Here is a 25217-nt window from a genome sequence, read left to right as displayed (position 1 = left end):
AGTTGCTCTATGGCCATGATCCAAGAGATCCAGAAACAAATCTTGGAAGCCAGCACGTTTTGGCAGAAATCCTTCAGATATAATTGTTAGAATTTCAGAATTTCAAAATTGTGCAGCCACTATTGCAGCCACGTGACATCATAACCAGCAATAGAAAACAAATTTTCCACTGTTGCCTTTTCAGCATATCTGAGTGTTGGGGTAAAATCCCAAATAATAATGGTGGGTCTGGAGTCAAAACATTGAATGAAATCAAAGTAGAGAGAGAGTAATGTGGAAATCATCTGCCCCACAGGTAGGGGCAGGGTGTGGGATGGGGGCATACTGGGGTTTTTGGGGGTGGAGAATGGGCACTGGTGAAGGTACGGGTGTTTCATTGTATGACCGAGACTTAAACCTGAAAGCTTTGTGACTGCTCTCACAGTGATTCAATAAATAAAAAAGAAATCCTGAGGGAGTAGTGTAAGGGCGAATGAAGCAGCCTGAGTCCTGACCCTTGAACTAACAAGGTCATAAAAATTGGGGAGCTGGAGTTGGAGAGATAATACAGCAGACAAGGCATTTGTCCTCAATGTGGCCACCCAGTTTGGTCCCTAGTATCTCATATGGTCTCTGAGGCCACCAGGAGTGATTACTTACCTCAGAGCCAGGAACAGTAAGCCTTGAGCACCACTAAGTGTGGCCTCCCAAAAAGCAAACAAACAAACAAACAAATAAAGATAGTCCAGAAAAGTTGGAGGGAGGTGACTTGGTCTCAGAAAGGACCCAGGTTCTGAAAATAGAAAGATCTCAAATAGAGTCTGGGATTTGTCTCAATGACAGAACATCTGCATTGCAGGCATAAAGTAAAGAGTTTGATCCCCCAAATTGCCCCACATATCAAGTAAAATTTGAATGGCATTGGCATCGGATCCTACTATGCAATCCTAATATGCAATGTACCACACCAATTGCCTGGCATTACAACAGCAGCTGGGAACGGAGAGGATAGGGGAAATAGAGACCTCATTGGAGTTGATGTGAATTCTATAATGCTCATTCAGATGTAAACTATTAATAAAGTTCATGGTATCCTGACATATCCCTGATAAAATTAAAACTTCTCCGAGTTGCAGCTTATTTTTACCTTGTTTTGCTGTTGTTGTTGTTGTTGTTCCTCTCAAGGACTATTTCATATGGAAAGGAAAAAATAACAGGGGAAGAAAAGGAAACATTTCTTGGAACAAGTGAACTTAAGATGGAGCTATAAGAACAGAAACTACCATTTCGAAGGCAGGCAACAATAAATAAATCAGGAGAACAAACTAGGAAATGGGGGAAAGAGGAATAAAGGGAGAATGCATATTCTCATCCCAATAGCATGTGCCTTGACAAATGCAATGGATTTGAAGTCCTCCATTTTTTCTCATTATGAAATATTCTAGCATGCCTACAGGAGTACTTTATGAATTATATTTGGACAGTGCAAGTCCACTGGGGGAATCTGAGTTTGATTACAAAGGGGGATGAAAGAAGTGAAAAATGGGGATCTCTCTACAAGCATTCCTCAGGAAGGAGGAGCTAGCCCACATTAGTAACCTAACCTCACAGCTTAAGAGTTTGGAGACTGACCAACAAAAGGATCCCAATCCAAACAGTAGGAAGGAAATAATAAAACTCAGAGCAGAGATTAACGAGATGGAAACCCAAAAACCAATCTGAAAGATCAATGAAACCAAGAGCTGGTTCTTCGAGAAAATAAAACAAGATTGATAAGTCTCCAGCAAAACTCACAAAGAAAGGGAGAGAGAAAACCCGAAGAAACCGAATCAGAAATGAAAAGGGGGTCATTACAACAGAAATTACAGAAATACAAAGGATCCTCAGGGAGTACTTTGAGAAGCTTTATGCCACGAAACACGAAAATCTCGAGGAAATGGATAAATTCCTAGGTTCTTATAGCCTTCCAAGGCTGAACCAAGAAGACCTGGAATACCTGAACAGACCTATAGCCATCAAGGAAATTTAATTGGTAATCAAAAGTCTCCCCAAGCACAACAGTCCTGGCCCAGATGGATTCACTAGTGAATACTTCCAAATCTTTAAAGAGGACTTACTCCCAATCCTCTTTAAGTTTTTCCACAAAATTGAAGTATCAAAAACACTTCCCAACAGTTTCTATGAAGCAAATATCACCCTGATACCAAAAGCAGACAGAGATACCACAAAAAAAGAGAATTACAGGCCGATTTTCCTGACCATAAAGGAACCGGCAGAGAAACACAGGCATGCTGGTCCTGGGGCTGAGATCTCCAAGCCTGCTCAAATCAGGGCTGAACATCCTCCACCCAGATCCTCCATCTTCCAATAGGCAGGGGTCACACCCACCAACTGCCCCCGGCGCCAGGTAATCCCATCAACGTCCAAGACCCAGAGATTATAAAACCCAGTTCCTGGAAGAGAACAGCACAGAGTCTCCTGCCCCCACACCTGGCTGTCCTCGCCGGGACCCCTTGGAGGGGGGTGGGTTGAGTTTCCTTCCCCGTCCCAAGCAGAGCTCCAGCAGCCGAAGACCTCCAGAACTAGCCACAACCATGCTGAGACCACTCTCCACAATCATGAAGGAACCGGCAGAGGAACACAGGCATGCGGGTCCCGGAGCTGAGACCTCCAAGCCTGCTCGGATCGGGGCTGAGCATCCTCCACCCAAATCTTCCATCTTCCAGTAGGCAGGGGTCACACCCACCAATTGCCCTCGGCTCCAGGTAATCCCATCAATGGCCAAGACTATAAAACCCACCTCCCGGAAGTGCGTGGCTGCATTTGTGGCCGCGCGACATCTTCTTTTCTCATTCTTACTTTGGACAACCTGCCAAGCTACCGAATGTAACCAGCCCACACGGCAGAGTCTGGCAAACTCCCAGTGGCGTACCCAATATGCCAAATACCAGTAACAATGATGGGTCTTATTCTTCTAACCCTGAAAGAGTCTTGAATATGGCACTTTTTAAATTCTCAGGGCTAGGATGAAGGAGACGTTACTGGTGCTTGCTCGAGGAAATTGACGAACAACAGGATCATTGTGATTCCTGATGAACACAGATGCAAAGATCCTCAACAAACTATTCGTCGATTGCCTCGAGCAGGCCCCAGTAACGTCTCCTTCATCCTAGCCCTGAGATTATATTCAAGGCTCTTTAGGAGAATGAGACCCATCATTGTTACTGGTAATTGGCATATTGGGTACGCCATGGGGAGTTTGGCAGACTCTGCCGTGTGGGCAGGCTACATTCGGTAGCCTGCCAGTTTGTCGAAGGAGGAATGAGATGTCATAATAGGATGTTGCGCGGCTACGCGATTCCGGGAGCTGGTTTTTATAGTCTCTGAGTCTTGGCCACTGATGGGATTACACGGCGCCAGGGTCCAGTTGGTGGGTGTGACCCCCACCTACTGGAATTTGGAGGATCTGGGTGGAGGATGCTCGACTCCAATCCGAGTAGGCTTGGAGATCTCGGCCCCGGAACCCACGTGGCTATTAGCAAATAGCCACAAACTATTGGCAAATAGAATCCAACAACTCATCAAAAAGATCATACACCATGACCAAGTAGGATTCATCCCAGGAATGCAAGGATAGTTTAACATTCGGAAATTGATCAACATAATCCATCATATCAACAAAAGAAAAGATAAAAAACATATGATCATATCAATAGATGCAGAGAAAGCATTTGACAAGATCTATCACCCATTTATGATGAACACTCTCAGCAAAATGGGCATTGAAGGAACTTTTCTCAATATAGTCAAAGCCATCTACCACAAACCCACGGCAAGTATCATTCTCAATGGGGAAAAACTAAAAGCCTTCCCTCTAAGAACGGGCACAAGACAAGGTTGCCCACTTTTGTCACTCCTATTCAATATAGTACTGGAAGTCCTGGCCATTGCAGTTAGGCAAGAGAAAGGTATCAAGGGAATATAGATAGGAAAGGAAGAGGTCAAACTATCACTATTTGCAGACAATATGATTCTATACTTAGAAAACCCTAAAGATTCTACAGAAAAGCTCCTAGAAACAATAGGTCGGGTTAGTAAAGCGGCAGGCTACAAAATCAAAACCCAAAAGTCCATGGCTTTCTTATATACAAATAACGAAAGAGAAGAAAGAGATATTGAAAAAAATCCCATTCACAATAGTACCTCAGGAAATCAAGTACCTCGGAATCAGCTTAACCAAAGAGGTGAAGGACCTATACAAGGAAAATTACAAAATATTACTTCAAGAAATAAAAGAGGACACTAAGAAATGGAGAAACATTCCCTGCTCATGGATAGGAAGGATTAACATTGTCAAAATGGCCATACTGCCCAAAGCACTATACAAATTTAATGTGGTCCCTATCAGTATAGCCAGGACATTTTTCAAAGAAATAGACAAAACACTCCTGAAATTCATATAGAACAATCAACCTCTACCAATAGCTAAAACAATCCTTGGGAAAAAGAAGATGGGTGGCATCACCCTCCCCAACTTCAAACTGTACTACAAAGCAGTAGCAATTCAGACAACATGATACTGGATTAGAAACAGACCTGCAAACCAATGGAACAGAGTTGAGTATTCGGTCACAGACCCCAAAATATTTGACCACTTAATCTTTGACAACGGAGCAAGAAATGTGAAGTGGAACAAGGAAAGCCTCTTCAACAAGTGGTGCTGGGAAAACTGGATAGCTACCTGCAAAAAAAAAAAAATGAACTCTGACCTCTGTCTAATGCCAGGCACAAGAGTCAGATCAAAGTGGATTAAAGACCTCAGTATCAGACATGAATCCATAAGGTACATAGAGGAAAATGTAGGCAGAACTCTCCACGACATTGAAGCTAAAAACATCATTTAAGGATGAAACAGCACTGACCATGCAAGTGGAAGCAAACATAAACAAATGGGATTACATCAAACTAAGAAACTTCTGCACTTCAAAAGAAACAGTGACCAAAATACAGAAAGAGCCTACAGAATGGGAAAGAATATTTGCCAAATACCCATCTGATAAGGAATTAATATCCAGCATATACAAGACATTGAGTTTCCCTCCCCACCCTGGCAGCTGAAGACCTCCGGTTCCAGCCACAGCCATGCTTAAGACCACTCTCCACATGTTCGAACGAGCCTCATGCATAAAGGAACTGGCAGAGGAACCCAGGTGTGTGGGACCCGGGGCATAGATCCCCAAGCCTGCTGGGATTGGGACTGGGGCCTCCTCCACCCAGATCCCCCACCTCCCAGTATGTAGGCGTTTCACCCATCAACTGCCCCCCCGTCGCTGTGTAATCCCATCAATGGCCAAGACCCAGAGACTATAAAACCCTGCTCTCAGAAGCGAGCACGGCCGTATTTGCGGCTGCACGCCATCTTCTTATCTAGTTCTTACTCTCGAAAACCTGGCAGGCTACCAAAAGTATCCTGCTCACACAGCAGAGTCTGACAAACTCCCCGTGGCATATTCAATATGCCAGTAACAATGATGGGTCTCATTCTCCTGACCCTGAAAGAGCCTCAAATGTGGCACTTTTTAAAATCTCAGGGCTAGGATGAAGATGTTACTGGGGCCTACTCGAGGCAATCAACGAAAAACAGGATGACAGTGATACAGTGATACAAGACACTTCCTTGTATAATTCTACAAGGAAAAAACCTCCAACCCCATCAAAAAATGGGGAGAAGAAATAAACAGAAGTTTCCTCAAAAAAGAAATACAAATGGCCAAAAGGCACAGGAAATAATGCTCCACATCGCTAGCCATTAGGGAGATGCAAATCAAAACAACAATGAGATATCATCTCACACCACAGAGACTGGCACACATTCAAAAGAACAAAAGCAACCAGTGCTGGCGTGGATGCGGGGGAAATGGGACACTCTTTCACTGTTGGTGGGAATGCCCACTAGTCCAGCCTTTCTGGAAAACAATATAGACAGTTCTTCAAAAACTAGAAATTGAGTTTCTGTATGACCCCGCAATACCTCTTCTGGGAATATATCACAAGGATGCAAAAATGCACAGTAGAAATGACATCTGTATCTATGTTCTTTGCAGCACTGTTCACAATAGCCAAAATCTGTAAACAACCTAAGTGTCCTAGAACAGATGACTGGTTAAAGAAACTTTGGTACATCTAAACAATGGAATACTATGCAGCTGTCAGGAGAAATGAAGTCATGAACTTTGTTTATAAATGGATAGACATGGAGAGTATCATGCTAAGTGAAATGAGTCAGTAAGAGAGGGACAGATGAGAAGGACTGCACTCATTTGTGGAGTATAAAACAACATGACATGAGGCTGACTCCTAAGGACAGTAGATTCAAGGGACAGATAGATTGCTCCATAGCTGGAAGCCTCCCTCATGAGCAAAGGGGAGAAGACAGATGGACTAGAGAGGGATCACTAAGAAAAAGATGGCTGGATGAATCGGTTGGGATGGGAGATGTGTGCTGAAAGTAGATAAAGGACCAAACATGATAACCTTTCAGGGTCTGTATTGCAAACCATAATGCCCAAAAGTAGAGAGAGATTATGGGGAATTATGTCTGCCATGGAGGCAGGGGGATGGTGGGAAAAAGGGTCTATACAAGGGATGTTGGTAGTGGAAATGTGCACTGGTGGAGGGATGGGTGTTTTATCATTGTGTTATTGTAATCCAAACATGAAAGCTTATAACTATCTCACGGTGATTCAATAAAATTAATTTAAAAAAAAAGAAAAATGGGGACCTGAGTCATTACCTTTTGACCAAGCTAGGTGAGTGTCCTATCAGTTGGACAGTTGAAAGTTTCTTGGAGAAGAAAGCCTGCAACTAGGACCTGAAGAGAGGCAGGTGAGATTCAGGAATGACCTGCTGGGCAGACAGGCTTCATGTGGAAGGTGAGACAATGAAAGCCTTGATAAGGGAGGAAAATTGCACTGAAGGACACCTGATATGGAAGACAGATGTCCTTCATATTCCAAATTCCTTGGAAGTAATTTTGAGGTTAACACTCAAATATTTTTGAATGTTTTCATTCTATTATAGTGATGGTGGCTGTTGGTAGTGGGGGGTGAGGAGTGTAGACAATGGAAGCTCTTGTACAGTCAATAGAGAATTGAAACCAGTGGGTCCTGATGCTCAGGTGACTGCAAAAAATCCATTTCTTCTTGCCTACTGAACATGATGATGTTTCTGTGTAATCATCATAGAATACAGGTCCCATTAGCCCACTTCAGTCTGCAAGAGCAGCTGACGCTGGGAAAAGAACAATGAGTCAGAAGAAAGTTCTAAGAATCAAGGACATCCACAAAAAGAAAATCAAGGCCATCTCTAGGCAACCCTGTGTGATAGTAAATGACAGAGTCTTCTGAGCCATCAACAGCTTCCCAGTTGTGATTTGCTCTGACTCGGGCTAGCCTCAGCTCCAGATTTACTCTCTTCTTCTGCACAGTGGTAGGGCGTTCGCCTTACAAGCGGCCAACGTGGCCGACCCGAGTTCAATTCCTCCGCCCCTCTCGGAGAGCCCTGCAAGCTACCGAGAGTATTTGATATGCCAAACACAGTAACAACAAAGTCTCTGATGGAGACGTTACTGGGCCCGCTCGAGCAAATCGACGATCAATGGGAGGGCCTTTACCTTTACCTTTACCTTTTCTTTTGGAAACTAAACAATCTCTCTCTCTCTCTCTCTCTCTCTCTCTCTCTCTCTCTTTAGTTTTTTTATTGAATCACTGTGCTACAGACACTTAAAAAGCTGTTCATTATTAGATTTCAGTCATAGAGTGTTCCAACACCCACCCCTCCACCAGTGTACATTTCCCAGCACCAGTGTTCCCAGGTTCCCTCCCATCACCCCCACCCCCATCTCCTTTATGCCTCTATGGCGGGTACTTTTCTTCTCTCTCTCTCTCTCTCTCTCTCTCTCTCTCTTCTTCTTCTTCTTCTTCTTCTTCTCCTCCTCCTCCTTTTGGGCATTGTGGTTTGTAATATTGATACTGAAAGCGAGTATATCTCTTCACCAATTTTTAACCCTCAGATCTTGTACAGCGCGGTCATTCCCTGCTATTATTGTCATACCGGTCTCTTCTCTATCATATCTACCCTCAGTCCCCCCACACACTAGTGGTTAGTTCCAACCATTGACCAGTCCTCCTAGGCCCTGTTTTTCCTAGCCTGGCCTTAAATAATCTCTTTTTATGGAGCGTTAACACATTACACTTTAGGGAACTGCCTGGCAGTGAACATACTTCAACATATACAAATAGTCACTATTCTGGCAGCTTTACCTCTCCCATCACATTGGCCTTCAATACTGTGGAATTTTGAATTGATTTGGAGTCAATTTGTGAAAGACTACAGTTCCCCATATGGCCCCCCATGGGGTCTCCCCATGACCAGATTATCTGTGCTTCTAAGTGTCATTGTGTTCTGTCAACCCCCAAAACGAGCAATCCTGCAGCTACAATACAGTGTAATCCAGAAATGGAATATTTATGTTCCCAAATGGCAGTACCATTGTCTCGTTCTCCTTTTAAAGAAGCAACACGTGTATTTGAAATGGTGGGAAAATATGGCACTGTCTGAGTCCCTTCAGTGGTAGTGGAGAGAGAGCAACAACCATCACAATATCACAATAATCACCCGGGGTCTTGCCTTTGGAGGTTCTGGTCAGAACAAGAGGCATTTTTGTCCTCACTAAATAAGATCCATGAAAGCAGGCAGGAGCTTCCTTTTTTGCTCTGTGATGCATTTCCTAGCACAGAATGAGTGCATGTAGCAAGCAATAGATCTTTGTGTACTAATTTTGTAATGAAGCACTGCACAGCGGTAGGGCGTTCGCCTTACAAGCGGCCAACATGGCCGACCCGAGTTCAATTCCTCCACCCCTCTCGGAGAGCCCGGCAAGCTACCGAGAGTATTCGATATGCCAAACACAGTAACAACAAAGTCTCCAATGGAGACGTTACTGGGCCCGCTCGAGCAAATCGACGATCAACGGGAGGGCCTTTGCTATATTCATTGTTTCTAATAGCTTCTGCAGTGATGGTCAGGGTGGCGAATGTGATGTTCAAGGATCCTGGAGGCTATGCCCTATGGATCGCAGCCAATGGAGCTAATGAGTTCAATGATGCAGTGTTGATCAGGTTCCAAGGTATTGGGGCTCACTAGGAATACCCTGCCAGTACTCAGGGGGGGTTTCTGGGACCACATCCAGTGTTGTTTGGGGTCTCCAGATGATACTTTGTGATGCTCATTGTGTGTGGGGGGGGGATATGATCCTGAATTTTAACCGAGGTCACACATATGTAAAGCATATACCCTACTCTGGTACTATCATCCCAGCCCTGTTTCTAATATCTTTTTATTGTAGTCATGAATTTTTTAATAGATACTATCATACCTACAAATAAAGATAGCTTTACTTGTCTTATGGTTTGGATTTTTAAATTTCTTGTTGCTATCTAATTGCTCTGGTTTAGACCGCTAAGACTAAATGAAAGAGAAGCAGTCACCAGATAGCTTTGTCTTGCTCCCGATCTTAAAGAAGATTTTTCATTGTCTTACCATGAAGTCTATTACAATAGGAGTCCATGGTCTTTATTATGCTGATACGTTCCTTCTATTCCCATTTTCCTGAGAGCTTTTTAAAATCCTAAAAGGATAGTAAATCTTGCCAAATGCTTTCTTCACATCCATTGATATTATTTTGTGAGGTTTTTGTTTATCTGAGTGTTTATTTTAAGGCCATGAATTATTACCAGTTCAGTCTCTTGACATGTTTGAGGCCCTGTGCCTAAGTAATTTTGTCCCATGACTCACGAAAGAAAACAGACTTTTCTTTTTCTTCTTTTTTGGGTGTGTGAGTGTGTGTGTGTGTGTATGTATGTGTGTGTGTGAGGGGGGGGGGCTGTGTGTGTGTGGGTGGGAACACCAGTTGTGCTCAGGACTTACTCCTGGGTCTATGCTCAGGGATTACTCTTGCTGAGCTCAGGGGAACCATAAGCGATACTGGGAACTAAATCCAGGTTTGCCCACAAGCAAGGAAGATACCCTGTCCACTGTTCTATCTCTCCAGCCCCGGAAACAGACTTCTCTGAGTGGTGAGCATGAGGACTTTCCCAGAAACTCCTGCTTGATCAATCAACACCTTGTCCAACACTGGAAAAAAAAATCTTCATTTACAAAAAGGTACATTTACTAGAAAATTTATTTGAAGAAATGCTGTGGCACACCCAAGTGCTCTTGTCATAGCCGTGGGCATGAAGAGCTGTGGTATAGGAACAGCTCAAGTCTTTGCAGTGACCTCAGGACCCTGTAAGCTGGCATACTTCAAATCTCATCAGAGCAAAAGAAAAGTCAGCCGGAGAGAGTTTAGCTGGGGTTGACAAATCAGACAATATATAGTCACCTTTCGGTTCAAAAAGAACTAAGTTCTAAGGAAGAAGCAAATGGAAAAGTCTCTGGCACAAAGAAATTGAGGAGTAGGGTATGAGTAAGCACGACTTTTAGAATATAGCACTGAGAGATGTTTGTTAAAAAATAAATGAAGGAAAGAGCAACGGGACATAAATATCTTGGGAAGGAAGGTCAGCCAGGTGGGGCTGCCTGGTTTTCTCGCAGTGTACTAATAAAACATTGTTTGCTTCATTTCTTTTTTTGTCAGGCAGAGATGAGGCACTTGCCCCCGGAACAATGGCCCAACACCTGTTTTCTCAGAATGTGGAATCCGTGGCTCCTGGTCCTAGGATGCCTATCTCCCAATGCAAGTTTACAAGGCTTGGTGGTTTACACTTTATCTTACGAGCAAAGTGGAACAACAAAAGCGTTTTCAGCAACGAGTGTGACTGCTCCTCGCTGTCCGGAGAGCTGTCCACTGGATATGAGAGGTACTGCGAAAACAGAGCAAATTGGAGTTTCGCTGAAAGTTCTTAAGGCCTCAGTTACTGGCAGTTTGTCTGTGATGCTGAAAGATATGAACAAAGAGAAGAAGTTAATGATCTGCCTGATTTTTGTTTACTTTTCATGATTCAGTTTTAAGCTGTTCCTCTGAATGTTGGCAGTATGTAGACTGAGACACGGTCCACAATAGACAGCCTGATGGCTTCCTTCGTTAGAAAGTTGTAAGGGAATAAACATGGACAAGCGCCTACTCTAGTGTTTGTTGCGTGACGCTAAGATTAATCTTATTTTAATGAAGATCATCACTGTGGCTTCAATTTCTTTAATGAACTCCAGGCGAACTCCATTATTATTTTACATCTGCAAGTGAGTTTTAAATTCTAAATTTGTAAGAATTTGCAGATTCCAGACATCAGGTGCTTTGGTTTTCTTTTAATGTAAGAGGAATTTTCCCTTTTCTTTCATATGAAGAAAAAGCAACTTGTGGATTCTGTCAAAAATGGAACAGAAATGACACTTATAATCATGGATCTTTAGGATGAATAGATTCATTTAACTTTAGGTGTAACTCTCTAACAGTGAAAAAGAATAATTTGTTCTGGAAACTAACCTCAGATGATTTTTTCAGTTGGGTGAAACTCTCACACATATGGATCGAATCGGGTCCCCCTAAGATTCATGTGTTAGATCTATACCTGGAAGCCTGCCTCATGAGCAAAGGGGAGAAGGCAGCTGGAATAGAGAAGGGATCGCTAAGAAAAAGATGGCTAGAGGAATCGGGATGGGAGATGTGTGCAGAAAGTGGATAAAGTGGATAAAGGACCAAACATGATAACCTCTCAGGGTCTGTATTGCAAACCATAATGCCCAAAAGTAGAGAGAGATTATGGGGAATTATATCTGCCATGGAGGCAGGGGGAGGGTGGGAAAGGGGGGGCATACAGGGGATATTGGTGGTGGGGAATGTGCACTGGTGGAGGGAGGGGTGTTTGATCATTGTGTTATTGTAACCCAAACATGAAAGCTTGTAACTATCTCACAGTGATTCAATAAAATTTAAAAAAGACTCATATGTTGGAGCCCTAATCCCTTGGTACCTCTGAATATGAATGAATTTAGAAAGAGAGGATTTAAAGAGGTGATTAAATTAACAGGCATCTCCCTTGCTTCCCCATAGGTCCTATTACAATCTTACTGGTGCTGTGGAAATGTTATTAGGACACAGAGACACCAGACGGGCTCAGAAGAAAGAGCATGTGAGGACATGGCAAAAAGTGCTCTGTAAGCAAATGAGAAAGGGACAGGAGAAGCCAAACCTTTATCTGGAACAATTCTAGTCTTCATAACTGCAAGAAATAGATTTCTGATGTTTAAGAAAAAAAGAAAATGCCAATCTGTGGCATTTTTTTTCCTGTGGCACTTTCTTATGGAAGGCCTAGCAAACTAACACAACATCTGAATGTACTCATTCTCTGTCCAAATCCATTAACTCTGAGGATAAAGCATCACAGCTCATGGAATATCTATGAACTCCCTCAGAAAGTCCTGTCCACCTTCAGGTAGGTGGAGCCATCCTTTAGATTTGGTCCTGTAAGGCACAAGTCAATTGTGAGCCCAAACTCTCAAGGACTTCTCTGAGACTCTCCATCAACCTCAGTTTCTGTTTTGGTGATCAAGGGATGTGATTCCAAGATGGTGGAGTTTCCATCATCTCCCAAAGAAAATAAACATCAAGTAGTGTTGTGTGTGAGCCCAGGTGTTACTGTCATTGTCACTGTCCTTCCGTTGTTCATCGATTTGCTCGAATGGGCCCGTAACTTCTCCATTGTGAGACTTGTTGTTACTGTGTTTGGCATATCGAATATGTCACGGGTAGCTTGCCAGGCTTAGACATGGGGGCGCGATATTCTCAGTAGCTTGCTGGGCTCTCTGAGAGGGTCGGAGCCCAGGTGAAGAATAAATTATTCTACAATTTGAATTTGGGGCCACATTCAGCACTGCTCAGGGATCACTGGAGGGACTCAGGGACCATATGAGGTGTTGGGTTTTGAATCCTGGTTGGCTACATGTAATGCAAACGCTCTACCTGCTGAACTGTCACTTTGATCCCAAACAGCTGGAATTTGGGAATTTATTTCTTCAACTTTACTGTGCTTATCAAGATCAATACAATCAGCACCCTTTTAATTCTCCTGGTGAATTACGTGTAAATTTATCCATCTATTTGAACTCTGTCACACCATAATTTTATATCTGATAGTTTATTAGTCCTTTTCTTTCTGTTTTGAAATACCTCACAGATTTATTTCTACTTTTTCATTCATAAATGCTATTGCTGTCCCTACAATCAAATGAGGCTGAGGCTGGTGTGGTGGTAGTGATAACTTAGCATGGTTTTGGGGACTGTTCTAGTGCTTTGCATCTATGAAGTAATTTAATCTCATGCCCTATGAAGTTGGCCCTATAACCAAGCCCATTTTTAGATAAAGAAGTTGAAGTCCAGTTGAAGAGCTTAAGTCAATAGTTCAGCTTTACACAGGTAATAAGTGGCAAAGTTGATATCTGAAACTTTTTAATATAGTTTCCATCACTTTAGAACAAATTCAGGGCATGACTGACCCTGCAGGTTCTAGTCCCTATATTTCGGCTTGTCTCCTGTACCAATAAAGATGACTTTTTAATCAAGATCACCTCTATTTTGTTTGATTTTGCTTTGCTTTTGGATAACGCCTGGATACATTTAGGGCTTACTCCTGGCTCTGAGCTCAGGGATCAGTTCTGGCAGTGCTCAGATACCTATTGGAAATTGAACCTAGAGAGGTGTCATGAAAGCAAGCCCCTTATTTGCTGTACTATTTCTCAGAACCCCCAGATTGTTTCTAACATTTTTACTCAACTTGATTATTTCTCTACCCTAAACAAAATCTGCTTTTGCCAACTTCTCTCTCATTGCTCACATCTTCCACTTGAATCGCTCTATTTCCCTTTCTTTCTCCTCCTTTAACCCAACCTCTCATTTTCCTGTGCATCCTGCAATGCTCCATTTATTGCCCCCTTTTCTGGAAGGGCTTATTTTTTTCTTTTTGGGTCATGCCTGGTGATGCACAGGGGTTACTCCTGGCTTTGCACTCAGGAATTACTCCTGGCGGTACTCAGGGGACCAGATGGGATGCTGGGAATCGAACCCAGATGGGCCGCGTGCAGGACAAACACCCTACCCACTGTACTATGGCTCCAGTCCCTGGAAAGGCTTCTTTGGGTCATCTGTATACAGTGCTCTCTTTACCTCTTGCCTATACTTCCCCTGGGCGCCAAGAATCTCCTCTCTGTGTCGCTCTTTAATGTAGCAGCCGCCTGACCACTAGAATGAAGTTTTCTTTGCTTTTAGACAGTCTCTGCAAGTAATGAGCACAGCACATTACATGCAATTGTTGGGCTATAAATGTTGACTACAGCTTAATTGAAAAGTAAGTTTTCTTGAATGCCTTGTTCTTAGAGAGAACATAAAAATGCCCATGCTTCTCATTTCAATTGCCACAGTTTAGAATTTTTTATTACCCGGTATGGAAGTAACTTTGCCAATATTAGAACATTTCCCCCCTTCATTCTCCTCTTTGCTTCATTGTTCAGAGTTTGATGTTATCATTTCTTATCTGTGCCCTGTTAGCAATTTGCTTTTTCACCATTATATTAGAAATTTCACTGACATTTAATTATTAGTTAACTTTGATTTATTAAGAGCAGTGTTCTGTGTGGGTGGCACTGTTCAAGCTTGTGGTAATACATGTCCTGGTGAACTGAAAGAAAAGAGAAATAGGTGTTCCTGCTTTTTCTTTTTTTTTATTTTAATTTTTATTAGTGAGACACCATGAGGTACAGTTGTAGACTTACAAATTTTTGTGCTTGGGTTTCAATTATACAATGATCAAATACCCATCCCTCCACCAGTGCCCATTTCCAACCACCACGGATCCCAGTATCCCCCCTTCCCCTCCATCCCACCCTGCCTCTGTGGCAGGGCATTCCCCTTTCCTGCTTTTTCTATTATGAGAAATTTTGTTTCAAATGAAGGATGGATTTGAAGCTTGAACTCTATTGGATAACTAAGGACTTCAGTTAACCATTTTTGCCAAAATATAATTCACATAAACACATTTGGAAATGATAGACCCACATTTCCTTATATAATAGTTGGCCTCCTAGATATTCTCCACTGAACCTCACCTCTAGGCATTTGTGCTTAAGTGGAATATTCTCTTCCACTAAATAGGGCAGTAATTCTGTGTAAACAACAGAAGTGATGGGGTGGGACTTCCAAGGCTACATTGTAAAGGACATTATGTATTTTCCCTTTCTTTGCAGGGTCACTTACCCTGGAAGAAGTCAGTTGCTGGGTTGTGGGGACCTAAAATAACCTATAGAGAAGTCTGTGAATTAAGACTTACTGAAAATGAATCTGGAAAAAACCTGAGTGCCCGAGAACAGATGACTGGTTAAAGAAACTTTGGTACATTTACACAATGGAGTACTAGCTGTTGAGTCAGAAAGAGAGGGATAGACATAGAAATATTGCATTCATCTGGGGAACATAAAGTAACAAAATAGAGACTAACACCCAAGAGCGGCCAAGATTAGGACCAGGAGGTTTGCTCCATGGCTTGGAACAGCCACACATGCTAGGGGGAAAGGGAGCTCAGATAGAGAAGGGAGCACCAAATAAAGGGTGTTGGGAGGATCCTCCCAGGATGGGAGAAGCATGCTGGAAGTAGACTATAGACCAAACATAATTGCCACTCAATGCCTCTTTTGCAAGCCACAACACCCAAAAGGAGAGAGAGAACAAAAGCGTATGCCCTGCCACAGAGGCAGGGTGGGATGGGGGGGATGAGGGGTGGGAGGGATACTAGGACCCGCGGTGGTGGGAAATGGGCACTGGTGAAGGGATGAGTATTTGATCATTGTATACTGAGACCCAAGCACAAAAATTTGTAGGTCTACAACTGTACCTCATGTTGTTTCACTAATAAAAATTTAAAAATAAAATAAATAAATAAATAAAATAGAAAGAAAAAAAAAAGACTGCAAACAACCAGCACCAACTTGAGAGTGATGTGAGCAAACCACCTTGGAGGGATGACCACGCCTTCAGATGACTACAGCTCCCCCCATGTCAGAACTTTAAGTCCATCAGAGACAGAAACTGGATCATCCTGGTTAGGCTGCTCCCCAACTCCCGGCCTATAGAATGTGGGTGAGATGATAAACATTTATATTTGTCTTCAGTTGCAAAGTTTTGAGGTGGTTTGCCGTGCAGCAATAAATAGCTCATATTTGTGGGTCTTGAAGTTTGATTTCCTATTCTTTTGGTGTGACCCGATGGTTGAATTTTCTAATAGTTTTTGCCTATCTGTGGAGTTAGACTCTATGACTGGAGTGAAAATCAGTGGGATACAAGAAAAAATCATGATTTGCTCAGATACTGGGTAGAGACGAATTTCTGAGTTGTGGCTGAACCCCTGAAACTGCCCAAAGATATGCTCCCCTTACCTGCTTTATCCCTAGACTTCTTTTATTCTGTGCCACAGTTTTCCTCCCCACCCTCACAGGTACACTTTCCTGATTTGTCATCAGGACCACAATGAACAAGAGCATCCCCAGTTCAGCCTGGACACCCCAAGTTCTTACATCTCTCACTACGGTCAACTCTTCCGGTCAAACAGCCAAGACTTTTAAGAAACCCATGGAATGTCTCCACCAATCACTGGACGAGAGGCAAAATGCTGAGAAGTTGATTCGAATGCAAAAACTACTAGAGAGGTCAACCTTCCTTTGGCAATTGAAAGAAATTGCTAAAAGCAAGGAAAATGTGCATTTCTCTGGGAAAGAGACTATGAGTCATCCATTACTTCAAAAGAACAAACCAGCTTTGTACAGTGGCTCCACACAGGAACTTCCTTGACACTTATTACCCAGAAAGTGGTGAAGTCCCCCAAACTAAGCTGACATGACAGACTATATCTTTGACAAGTACCCTGGGGACAGCTGCAACTGAAGTCAAGTCATGGCTACTTCCCTCGACTCTGACCCCTGTGTGCTTTGAAAGATGTCTCTGAGTATTGTGGGTGCAATGGCGGAAGGAGTGGGAGCACTCTGGATCATTGGCTGAGACACTGAGTTTTCCTCCTATTCCTCCTCCCTCAACACAGGATTCAATGCAGACACAGTTACACAACTGATCTTTTCCATTCTAAAGAGTGAATTTAAGGCACAAAATTAGTGGAAATTTCTCACTGCTTTACAGGCAAGAAGTATGGAAAGCATTGCATGCATTTTGCAAGCTTGAACTCTATTTTTTAAAGTTTAATTTTCATAAGGTTGTTCAAATTAATTGATTATATTCAATATTTCAACACCAGTCCCATCACCATTACACCTTCCCACCATCATTATTTTGAATTTTCCCACCACCATCAAGCCTGCCTACCGGGGCAGATGCTAGATAATTTATTTTCTATTGCTTCTTATGAATATCATGAGAGGTTGTGCGGCTGCAAAAATGGCTGTGCACTACTGGAATTCTAAAATTGTAAATGTTTGGGGTCCAGAGACATCTCCGTAGGGAGCTAATCCATTTTGAGATTCACTTGGGAGTCTCTGAATTAAGGCCATTGAAGTACTGAGATGGCACCTGGAGGCAGGTCATGGGCGTGACAGCCAGGACCCCAAGTGGACAGGGAGACGGGAAGGGTCGGCTCATCTCTGTTGCTGCCATGTGGGCTGGAGTCTTAAACTTGAATTCTATTACCTTAAAAAGTTGGAGGTTATTACAAATATATTAAGTGCATATGTGTTTCCTGTGAGAATGGTCATTTTAAACATACATTTGCTGTGTATATACACAATTTAGAGAGAAATGAAAGTTTAAAAATGCATAGTTAATACCCAAGAATAGCTGAGATCAGCACCAGGAGGATTACTCCATAACTTAGAGGCCAGCCGGGTATCCTAGAGGAAAGGGCAGTTCAGATAGAGAAGGGAGCACCAAATAAAGGATGTTTGGAGGATCCTCCAAGGAGGGGAGATGCATGTCGAAAGTAGACTATGGACTGAACATGTTTGCCACTCAATGCCTCTTTTGCAGACCACAACACCCAAAAGGAGAGAGAGAACACAGGGGATTGCCCTGCCACAGAGGCAGGGGGGGTGGGGGGATGGGGGTGGGGGGATATTATCCATGGTGGTGGACAATGGGCACTGGTGGAGGGATGAGTATCTGATCATTGTATAATCGAAACCCAAGCACAAAAAATTGTAAATCTACAACTGTAAAAAAAAAATAAATAAAGGGAAAAAATTTTAAAAAAATGCATAGTTAATGTATGCAGTGCTCAAAACCATACTGGGAGGTTTAGGCAAGAAAATAGACTTTATTTACTTTGATTAAATCTGCATCACACCAATTTTTCACTTGGCTTCTTACTGCAGTCTTTTCTATAATATGTTGCCAGTAATTCCAGTTATAGGGGCACATACAATTGTATCAAAAAGCCCACCAAAATAACTTTGTGTCTTTTTTTCCCCCGCTTTTGGGGTCACACCCGGAAAAGCACAGGGGTTACTCCTGGCTCTGCACTCAGGAATTACTACTGGTGGTGCTCAGGAGACCATATGGAATGCTGAGTATCAAACTCGGGTTGGCTGTGTGCAAGGCAAATGCCCTATTTGTTGTGCTATTGCTCCAGCCCCCTTCGAGTCTTATTTTACTGACGCTCACTTAGAATGCATACAGGTGTCACTCAGCTAAGTGTTTTGGTAGTGGTTTTCGGTGCTCTGAAGCAATACTGGTGAGTCCAAGGGCAACAGATGATTCCAATTCTTTCAGGCCTTCTTGGAAGCATTAATCTCCCCTGATTATCCCAGCCACAGTACCCTGTGCCCATAACCTTAGGGGCCCCTGGGATTGCTCTGGCCCAAAATTCTTGTTCACTTGGACTTGGTTTGAAAGCCACTCTCTGGGTCTGTGGCCTAGAGTCCCTGTTTCCCTTCCCAGTGCCTACCCATCAGCTCAGTCAGACTGGTTCCAGGTAAGAGCACAGTTCTGGGGCAATACCGTGTCTGATTACACCTTTTCCTATTTTTGGTGCCAATCAAGTACTTTCCAAAATTGTCCCACACTCCACACCTCAATAAGAGCCATTGTGTTATTGACACTGCTGCAGGCACTTCCTGGGAACCAGGAATTTATCAAACAAAAACCCACAAGAAGTATGAGCATATTCTTCAAGTGTTTGCTTCTCTTGGGGCTGCTGGGTTAGGAGAGGATTTTATACTGCTTATTTTTTCTCTTTTTCTTTCTCTTCTCTTCTCTTCCTTCCTTCCTTCCTTCCTTCCTTCCTTCCTTCCTTCCTTCCTTCCTTCCTTCCTTTTTCCTTTCTTTCTTTCTTTCTTTCTTTCTTTCTTTCTTTCTTTCTTTCTTTCTTTTTGTTTTTATTTTTTTAATTCTTTTTATTAGTGAAACACCATGTGGTACAGTTGTAGACTTACAATTTTTTGTACTTGGGTTTCAGTTATACAATGATTGAGTACCCATCCCTCCACCAGTGCCCATTCTCCACTTCCAGTGCTCCCAGTATCCCTCCCACCCCCCACCCCCATCCCACCCCCTCTCTCTTTCTTTCTCTCTTTCTCTCTGCTTCTCTTCCTTCCTTCCTTCCTTCCTTCCTTCCTTCCTTCCTTCCTTCCTTCCTTCTTTCCTTCCTTCCTTCCCTCCCTTCCTCCTCCCTCCTTCCCTCCTTCCCTCCTTCCTTTCTTTCTTTCTTTCTTTCTTTCTTTCTTTCTTTCTTTCTTTCTTTCTTCCTTTCTCTTTTGGGGACCATATACCCGGTGGTGTTCAGGGTATACTTCTGGCTCTGCACTCAGTGATCACTCCTGGCAGTGCTCAGAGGACAAAGTGAGGAGGCAGGAATTGAACCCAGGTTGGCAGTGTGCAATACAAATGCTCTGTCCATTGTACTATTGCTCAGGCCCCATGGACTTTGTGTTTTTCTCCTGGGGGAGACACTGTGGGCTGCCAGCAAGTGACTTTGAGCCACAATCATGCATCAGGTTTGTACTGCCCTGTGGGAAATCTTAGAAAGGTCTAGCACAGCGTTAAGGCATTTGCCTTGCGGTTGGCCAACCCGACCGAGCAGGGCTTGATTTCTCCACTGCTCTCAGAGAGCCCTGCAAGCTACTGAGAGTATCTCGCCCACACAGCAAACCTGGCAAGTTTCCTGTGGCATATGCGATATGCCAAACACAGTAACAAGTCTCACAATGGAGATGTTACTGGGCCCGCTTGAGCAAATCGATGAACAACGGGAGGACAGTGCTACAGTGCTACTATTCTCCAAAAGAACAATCCATCCCCAGGGCTCTCTGTGGCCAATTCTCTGGTGAGGCCTGAGCACAGAGGAATAGCTTTGGGAAAACCACATTTTTCCAGGTTTTTCTCATCCTCTCCTTCCGACACCTACACCTCGCTCCCCCCAGCCACAAGTTTCTCACCACCGACTCACCACAAGGTGGTTAACCAGCTGCTCCTTCATCCTCTTAGTGGCCCCCTCCCCCGCTGCCCCCATTTCCTCCAGCTCATAATCTGGAAAAGCTCCTTCCTCGCAAATCTCATGCCTAAGAGCCCACAGCACCCACAAGACCTTCTCTGCCTATAACGGGGCCAGGTGTATCCTAACGGGCTACTGTGGCTGCTCACGGTTTTATGTAGTCCTGTAATGACTCTGAGGAGAGAAAGAGCAGCCACGCGGAGCTGATAACACCATGGGTAGGCTGAGAGCATCATTTCCAGGGCCGGTGTAAGGCTTGCTTTAGCCTAGTTACACACCACACCTAAAGGAGCCTCCGTGTTTCACTTCTGTTTTGCTCATTCAGTTACCTTGCATTTTTCTTTAGTCATCAGCATTTTACAAGGAGATTTCAAAGTTAAATCTGTAGATTGGAATTCACTTGAAAACCTGCAGATGTGGTTTTATGGGTTGGTATGCATCTCGGTGCATGTGAAAAAGCATTTTTTCAATATGCAAATAAGTCTGCTGCACCAGGCCTGGCAGGAAAGGCCTTGCTGGTGGAGATGATGCCTCAGACCCTGGTGCTGGGGCCCGGAAGTCCCATCAGAATGTCTGCTGCAGGCTTGGAATCAAAAGAAAGGAGCAAATATAAGTGACCAATGTGCACCTGACTAAATATTATTTCACAATGAAGCTGACGTTAGCACTTGGAGCTAACTCAGGAAATTCCCAGGAGGTCAAGAAGGATCAGTTCTGGGGAGGTAAGAGTTGGGTGGAGCTCAGGGCAGGCTTCTGGGGAAGGGGGTGACCTTTATAGACACTAGAGCTTTACACTGGGTTTAATGCTCTACTAAGGGTGGCTTGAAATCACCTGACATTTTACTTTTGGTGCTGGGATGTAATGTAATCTGATGTAACACTGAGGATAAAGCCTAGGTCTCCCCCTGGATACAAAGCATCCCATCAGCCCACGGAAATGTCTCCTCAGCCCTTATTAGATGTTTTAAACAAGGATCTAGTGATTTCATTTTCCACCAAGCACCTTTCCCAGGTTAGATAGCCAAAGTTCTAACAGGAGGCCCAGCATCAGTAGGACACATTTGAATGTTGATTCTTTAAGGACACTCAAGAGAGTGGAAATCCTGAGTCTCAAACATCCTAAGCTGAACAATTTGGTGTAATGGGGAATTAGAGGATCTCACTAACTGAGGATGGAATTCCTAGGAAAACGTGGGAGCAACTTAACACATTGTTCAGTGTTCAGAAAACTACTGCTGTATCGAGGAGGTGGAGATTAATATCTCTTCTGCTTTAATGAACATTGTAGGCTGTTGGGTGGCAGAGTAGAGCCAGCCAGGAGCACACATGGAGTAGGGCTGGCTTGAAGCTGCCATTTCTCAAAGTCATCACATCCAAATAAATGCTCTGGATTCCTCTGGGGAGTAATTTACTCTGGGTTGCTACTTTCTTCTGAGGGAAATCAAAAAGATATGTGTATACTTTTGTCCATTTTAGCATTTTTTTCCAGTTGGTGAGATACAGAAACAGACCAAGTGGCCGAAAACTGACAAATAATGAAAATACGGCAGACGCATATAATGGAATACTATCAGGCCATAAGAAAAATAAAGTCTTTTGTTATGTGGCTTTGAAATGAAACTGGATGGGGTCATACTTCGTGAAGTCTCAGAAGACGAGAGACAAATCCCAGTTGATCTTACTGGTATGTGGGACATAGAGAAGCAAAACGAAGGAGCAGAGAAACCAATGGAAGGAAAATTTAAGGATTCAGATCCCATCACTGAGAGAGCAGAAAGGGAAGAGAGAGGGGGCATGAAGGGGCCAATGCAGAGACTGGTACTTTGGTAGTTGTGGGCTGTGGTGACATGTACTTTGGAGGAGCATGACACTGTACCCCTTCAACATGTTCAGTCATCATGTAAACTAATGTTATTCCCCACTCAAAGAACATAATATAAATATCAGAATAGCAGAGTTCCACAGCAAAATACTTTGAGAACTCACTTTCACAAGGAATGGAATATTTTTACAAAAGCGTTATATTTGAGTCTTTTGCTCCATGTTCTAGCTCATATGTGGTCCCTTAAGTTATTAAAAGGTGAATTTATAGATTGTTACTGTTGAGTTGAATATGTTGAAGCCCTGACTCCAATATCTCAGTATGTATATTTAGGAGGTCAGCTGCCGGAGCTGGGTCAAGCTACTGAGAGAATCCCGCCCCACACAGAGCATGGCAAGCTACCTGTGATGTATTCGATATGCCCAAAACAGTAACAATAACAGGTCTCATTCCCCTGACCCTGAAAGAGCCTCCAATACGGCAGCATTTGGAAAGACGAGTAAGGAGAAACTGCCAAAATCTCAGGGCTGGGATGAATGGAGCTGTTACTGGCGCCCACTTGAATATATCTATGAACAAAGGGATGACAGTGATACAGTGATATTCAGGACTCAGGCTGTTGCAAATGCAGTTAGTTAAGATGAGACCACGCTGGAGTAGGGCAACTCTGCCCACGTGACTGGTGTTCTTAGAGAGGAGAAGGTGATACCCTTACAATGGAGACAACCACAGTGTGGGGATGGACACTGGGTCAGCTGCAGGGAAAGGAAACTCAGTTTCTATGGCCACCCCCGGGACCAGACAGAGGCATGAAGGAAATTGCCTGTAACATTTAGAGGGACTGAAACCCAGTGGCATTTAAACTTTTTATTTAATCCCCATAACTAGTAAGAGACTAAATTTCTGCAGAGTGCATCACCACCCTTTACTTTGATAATGTGGTCCTGGGAATTTAATAGTTGTGTACTTTTCTTTTTAGGTAAGTCTAGTTCTTTATGAGTAAATCTAGTTTACTATTTTCCTTTTTGGAAAATCTATTTCTTCTTAGATGCATACTATTAGAACATTAAGCATGCTGAAAGTAGACTATAGACCAAACATGATTGCCACTCAATGCCTCTTTTGTAAAACACAACACCCAAAAGGAGAGAGAGAACAAAGGGAAATGCCCTGCCACAGAGGCAGGGTGGGATGAGGGGGATGGAGGGTGGGAGGGATACTGGGATCTGTGGTGGTGGTAAATGGGCACTGGTGGAGGGATGGATGTTTGATCATTGTATAATTGAAATCCAAGCACAAAAATTTGTAAGTCTACAACTGTACCTTATGGTGTCTCACGAATCACGAATCACGACCATCCTGTTATTCGTCGATTGCCTCGAGCAGGCCCCAGTAACATCTCCTTCATCCTAGCCCTGAGATTATATTCAAGGCTCTTTAGGAGAATGAGACCCATCATCGTTACTGGTATTTGGCATATTGGGTACACCACGGGGAGTTTGCCAGACTCTGCCGTGTGGAGCAGGCTACATTCGGTAGCCTGCCAGTTTGTCCAAAGTAGGAATGAGATAATAAGATGTCATAATAAGATGTTCCGGAAGCTGGTTTTTATAGTCTCTGAGTCTTGGCCGTTGATGGATTACACGGCGCCAGGGGGCCAGTTGGTGTGTGTGACCCCCGCCTACTGGAATTTGGAGGATCTGGGTATGGTGTCTCACTAATATATTTTTTTAATTTTTATGGTGTCTCACTAATAAAAATTTTTTAAAAAATGACAACTACTGAAATAACAAAAAAAAAGGTGGTGGGTGGAGAGATATGACAGTGGGTAACGTACTTGCCTTTCTTGTGGATTCAATTCTTAATACTTCATATGGTCCCCAAAGCCCTACCAGAAGTGATCCATGAACACAGAGCTAGGAGTAAGCCCTCCGAGTTGCTGAGTGTGGTCTAAAAACAAAAAATTGGGGAGGGGCAGGGTGTACTCTTTATTATCAGATAGCTGCATCTTACATTGTTTGCAAAGTTGATTTTTTTAAAGTTTACAAAGGTATTTTTTTTTGTTTTGTTTTTTATTTTTGCCTCGCAGGTAAACTTGAGTATTTTTAAAGTATAGTGTAGTTCATAGTATTAGAGGACTGAGAAGTAATTCCATGACTATTAGATTGTTTTAAAAATAGCCATCATCAATGAGCCTGCAACTATTACAATGAAAGCCCCACAATCCTAGAGTGTGATTTGTCTCATCACTTTAGTTTCTTGCCATCTAATAAACGTCTCTGCGGATTTTATTCTTATCCCTCGCTGTAAGATGAAAGAACCAGAAGATTTTCATAGCATTTTTAGAATTTTTCTGGTTATTTCCAGTTGACCAGATTTCACGTTGTGAGGGTGATCTGGATATGACTCCACTGATCACTAGGGTTGGTCCTACTAATATGACTGGCTAGGCGAGTCTCCCCTCTCTTCCTTACTGCTCTGTGGGTGTCCTTCCTGAATCCCTGAATCTGTGTGCTTAGTGTAAGAGGATAAGGATGACTTTCCCAGAATAGAGTAACTGTTATGGGATCAAGGTTATATAAGTAGCTGCCTTCCCTTGCTACAATCTCCAAACAAGCGCTCAGTAAACCAGACTCAACCTAGTTATCGATCTGCTCCCTCAGTATAATGCCAAAGCTTCCTGCTTCTCTGAGCTTCCTCTTCTGCAGCAAACTACAGATATGGTGCTGGTGGGGCTCAATGCTGTGGGTAGATCTCTCCTCTCTTACTCTCTCTCTGTCTCTTTGTCTCTGTCTGTCTCTGTCTCTGTCTTCCTGTCTTTTGCTTAGGGCTTTTAGGGCTGTTTCCCATTATCTACTACAGTACTGAGTCCTCCCAGG

Source organism: Sorex fumeus, unplaced genomic scaffold (assembly GCF_029834395.1).
Source record: "Sorex fumeus unplaced genomic scaffold, SorFum_2.1 ptg000061l, whole genome shotgun sequence".
In the NCBI taxonomy this organism is placed as follows: domain Eukaryota; kingdom Metazoa; phylum Chordata; class Mammalia; order Eulipotyphla; family Soricidae; genus Sorex; species Sorex fumeus.
Note: the sequence above shows the minus strand (reverse complement) of the source record.